This window comes from Limulus polyphemus, unplaced genomic scaffold (assembly GCF_000517525.1).
Source record: "Limulus polyphemus unplaced genomic scaffold, Limulus_polyphemus-2.1.2 Scaffold14214, whole genome shotgun sequence".
Lineage (NCBI taxonomy): Eukaryota > Metazoa > Arthropoda > Merostomata > Xiphosura > Limulidae > Limulus > Limulus polyphemus.
Genome location: NW_013679824.1, coordinates 2,008 through 7,333, shown reverse-complemented (window position 1 = coordinate 7,333; position 5,326 = coordinate 2,008). Strand labels below are relative to the sequence as shown.

At 33.8% G+C, this 5,326-nt stretch overlaps 1 long non-coding RNA gene across 2 annotated transcripts; it reads right to left on the bottom strand.

The window, feature by feature from the left end:
- Positions 1 to 773: 773 nt before the first annotated feature.
- LOC106477326 lies at positions 774 to 4,577 on the bottom strand. Of its 2 annotated transcripts, XR_002609418.1 has the most exons (4): positions 4,451 to 4,577; positions 2,319 to 2,426; positions 1,501 to 1,640; positions 774 to 908 (listed from the first exon to the last, which is right to left on the bottom strand). It is a non-coding gene; the product is annotated as an uncharacterized LOC106477326 (long non-coding RNA). The 2 variants fall into 2 exon arrangements; XR_001291980.2 differs by lacking the exon at positions 4,451 to 4,577 and having other exon boundaries at positions 2,319 to 2,441.
- Positions 4,578 to 5,326: the final 749 nt, after the last annotated feature.

Here is a 5,326-nt window from a genome sequence, read left to right as displayed (position 1 = left end):
ACACACACTTACCATGGGTATTCTAGTGTTACAACTCTTACTACTACGATCATTCTAATAATGATACACACACTTACTATGGGTATTCTAGTGTTACAACTCTTACTACTACGATCATTCTAATAATGATACACACACTTACTATGGGTATTCTAGTGTTACAACTCTTACTACTACGATCATTCTAATAATAATACACACACTTACTATGGGTATTCTAGTGTTACAACTCTTACTACTACGATCATTCTAATAATGATTCACAAACTTACTAAGGGTATTCTAGTGTTACAACTCTTACTACTACAATCATTCTAATAATGATACACCCACTTACTATGGGTATTCTAGTGTTACAACTCTTACTACTACGATCATTCTAATAATGATACACACACACTTACCATGGGTATTCTAGTGTTACAACTCTTACTACTACGATCATTCTAATAATGATACACACACTTACCATGGGTATTCTAGTGTTACAACTCTTACTACTATGATCATTCTAATAACGATACACACACTTACCATGGGTATTCTAGTGTTACAACTCTTACAACTACGATCATTCTAATAATGATACACACACTTACCATGAATATTCTATTGTTACTACTTAAGATAATTTTTTATTATAAAAATTATACTACCACAAAAAAGTACAATGTAAACAAAATCTTTCAAACTGTGCACAAACACAATATATAACCATACAAACACACACACACACAAAATAAATTTAAAAGTAAAACTTAGGTCACACATATTTGCAGCCGATACTTAAAACTATCCATTCTTACTTCTCCTGAGTAGCCAGCTTTTCAACTTCTTCCTGTTTCTCACTCAGTTCTCGTACCACTGCCAATAACTGTTCGTTTTTCATTTGGAGCTCTTCAATGTCCCTAAAGTTAAAAAAGAATCTGTTTAAAACTGTTAACATGTTAGTAGCCTATATGATCACCTAAGCCTAATTATTATTTGATTTATATTATTTTAATTATTAAACACTTGTAACTAATAACTTCATATCCTATTATTCTTCATAGATACTGGTTAAGAAAAATAAAACATCAGTACGAGTTTCATAGCCTTAGATACTTGTACTGACAACTGATCATAGCAATGTTTGATATATGATCATCACAGCCTTACTGTAAGTAATATTTGAAATATTCAATGATTGTTTCTTCTACTTTCATGTTATAATCTTACTGTTTGAAATAAGCTTCTCCAGGTTTTTGCTTATACATGAACATTTCATTCAATAAAGCCAAACTACTCCAACTTTTGTTTGTACATAACATTATATGAAATAGAACTAACAATTTATTTAAATAAAACTAAGCCATTTCAGATTTCTGTATAAACATGAACATTTTATCAAATAAAATTATGCTACTTCAGACTTTGTGAAAAAAAACAAGGAATTTATCTAATACAACTAAATTCCACTATAATTTTGTTCACACATGGACATTATATTAAGTGCAGTACCTAAACGAAACGAGTTGTTTTGTAATGATAGAACTGGAAGCTGACTGGTCAGTTGAGGTTACCTCTTCATCTTGGTCACTTCTAGTTGTTGCCACATAACCCCCTCGTGCCTCCTCAACTTCTTTAAGAAGGACTCGAACCTGAATAAAGTTGAATCAACCAAAATTTTAGCTCTTCTTATCACACTATTATAAGTAAAACTTGGGTAAATAGTCCAGTTCACTATTACTGCTGGTATAACTTTCACGTAAACACGATCCAGTTCACTGTCACTACTGGCATAACTTTCACGTAAACACGGTCCAGTTCACTGTCACTACTGGTATAACTTTCGCTAAACACGGTCCAGTTCACTGTCACTACTGGTATAACTTTCACGTAAACACGGTCCAGTTCACTGTCACTACTGGTATAACTTTCACGTAAACACGGTCCAGTTCACTGTCACTACTGGTATAACTTTCACGTAAACACGGTCCAGTTCACTGTCACTACTGGTATAACTTTCACGTAAACACGGTCCAGTTCACTGTCACTACTGGTATAACTTTCACGTAAACACGGTCCAGTTCACTGTCACTACTGGTATAACTTTCACATAAACACAATCCAGTTTTACATTGTTATTATTATGAAAATTAACTGCAGGCAATCATAATCATGTCTTTATTATGTATAATTGCTTAACTTTGCAAGGCTAAGTTATATTAATAACAAGGAGAGATAAAGTTTTATTAAATGTTACTTCTTAAATCTGAAAAAGACTAAACTTCAAGCAAAAAAAAAAAACTGTTCCAACTTGATCATGAATATTTCACCTGCTGAGAAAGATCCACAGTAAGTTGTGCCTTTCGCTGATTCTCTCTCTCCAACTGAGAGCGAATACGACATGCATCGTCTCGTTCCTCTTGAAGCTTTTCTTGTATCTATGATTGTGGAAAGTTTCAGAATGAAACTGCAGCTAAACTTATGGAAGGTTGCAATGTGAAATTGTGTAAACTGGAGCTAAACTTATGGAAAATTTCAATGTGAAATTGTGTAAACTGGAGCTAAACTTATGGAAAATTTCAATATGAAATTGTGTAAACTGGAGCTAAACTTATGGAAAATTTCAATGTGAAATTGTGTAAACTGCAGCTAAATTTTATGGAAAATTTCAATGTGAAATTGTGTAAACTGGAGCTAAGTTTCTGGAACATTTCAATGTGAAATTGTGTAAACTGCAGCTAAAGTTATGGAACATTTCAATGTGAAATTGTGTAAACTGCAGCTAAAGTTATGGAACATTTCAATGTGAAATTGTGTAAACTGCAGGTAAAGTTATGGAACATTTCAATGTGAAGATATGTAAACTGCAGTTAAACCTATGAAAGGTTTTGTTCAGATTGTTTAAACAGCAGCTAAAGTTATGGATTGTTTGTCTGTTTTGAATTTCGCGCAAAGCTACACGAGAGCTATCTATACTAGCCGTCCCTAATTTAACAGTGTAAGACAAGAGGGAGGGCAGCTAGTCATCACCAACTCTTGGGCTACTCTTTTACCAACGAATAGCAGGATTGACTATCACATTATAATGCCCCCATAGCTGAAAGGACGAGCATGTTTGGCAAGATGGGGAATCGAACCCACAACCCTCAGATTGCGAGTTAAGTGCTCTAACCACCTGGTCATGCTGGGCTAAAGTTATGGAAAGTTTCAGTGTGAAATTGGTAAACTGCAATCACAGTTATGGAAAGTTTCAATGTGAAATTGCGTGAACTGCAGCTAAGGTTAAGGAGTTTCAGTAAGACATTGTGCAAGTTCCAGATAAACTTAAGTTTTTATGCAAGACAGTAAAAACTGTATCTAATAATTGTGAAAAATTTTAGTGTGAACGAGTAAAAACTGCAGCTAAAAATTAATTTTGGTAAAAAATTTACATCGAAATTGAGCAAAAGGTTTGTTTGTTTGAAGTTAAGACAGAAAAATCACCCAAATTGAACATGTCCAAAATGTGAAGCTGAGCAAATTAACTAACAACTTTTCTGATAGTTTTGATCCTGATAATTTGATTGTGAACCTCACTAATATTACATTAAGTAACCAATGTAAATCTGCCCTAGCTAAAGGACTTAATTTCTCTCTTCCTACGCGAAAACTGAATTATGCTAATTTTCTTTATCCATTCGAACTGCTATACAGAAATCTGAAAGACCTTCCCATGTACGATAAAGGCAATCTTAATCAATCCCATGATTTTTTTATTATTAAATTAAAAAATCTTGCTCTATCTACATTTTATAATTTTAATAGTAAGAGAGAACCTAACCCTCTAACCCCTGACGAAATCTTAGCCTTAAAATAATTGTCACTAAATAAAAACATCCATGTTACATGCCCTGATAAAGGCAACACCATTGTTATTCTGAACAAAAATGACTACGTTAATAAAATACATGATATTCTGGACGATCCTACAAAATTTAAAACCTTAAACAATGACCCTTTATCTCTTAGCATCCAACGTGAGGAAAAAATCCAAAGATACCTAAGAGAACTAAAGCACAAAAATATTATATCTGAAAATGTTGCTTCTTTGCTTTATCCCACTGGCTCTCATCCTGGTATGTTATATAGCCTTCCAAAAATTCATAAAGCAGGTTCCACCCTACGACCCATTCTTTCCACTATAGGCACACCTAGTTACAAACTTGCTAAATTTTTTGTACCTATACTTCAACCACTCACTACTAATGAGTATACTATCCCGGATTCCTTCCACTTTGAAAGTGAACTAAGTCAACTACCCCCCCTCTGATAATCTCTTCATGGCAAGCTTTGATGTTACCTCCCTCTTTACAAATATTCCTCTAAATGAAATTATTAACATACGTATATCTGAATTTTCACGTAATAACATTTCTCTAAATGGGTTTTCTGAAAATCAAACTAAGACCATGCTGGATCTTACCACTAAGAATTCACATTTCTTGTTCAATAACAGCTTGTATGAACAAATAGATGGCGTTGCGATGGGCTCCCCACTAGGTCCAACTTTAGCTAATGCATTTCTCCCTCATTACGAACAGAAATGGCTTGACACCTGTCCAGTTAACTTTAGGCCTGTTCTGTACAGAAGGTATGTGGATGACATTTTTATTCTTTTTAAGAACAGTGATCAATGCTCAAAATTTTTAGAATACCTTAACTCACAACATCCTGCCATTAAATTTACATGTGACATTGAAAATAATAATAATTTACCTTTTTTAGACATGCTCATTAACCGTAATGCTAATGGATTTTCCACATCAATTTAGCAAAAAAAGACGTCCACTGGTCTCCTTATACACTTTGATAGCTTTATTCCATTTACGTATAAACGAAATCTTGTTACATGCTTACTAAACAGAGCTTACAACCTGTGCTCCACATATCTTAATCTACACTCTGAAATTTTGTTCTTACATGACATCCTGAAACGTAACTGCTACCCACGACACTTATTAGAAAACATTACCAACACCTTCCTAACAAAGAAACTCACAAATCCAATTAAGATACCAACTGTATCCAAACTTACTATACATTCGTGTCTTCCCTATACTGGTAAACAAAGCTTAAATTTAAAAAATCAACTTAAACGCATACTTGGTCGTGACTACCCTCAAGTGAATTTCAGATTAGTTTTTAAATCCACATCACGCATAAACAATTTTTTCACTACAAAAGATCTCCTTCCCATTCCTTATTGTTCCTGGCTTGTATATCTTTACACGTGTGGAGACTGTAAGGCCTCCCATATTGGCAAAACCAAACACCATTTAAAAGTCAGAGCCTATGAACA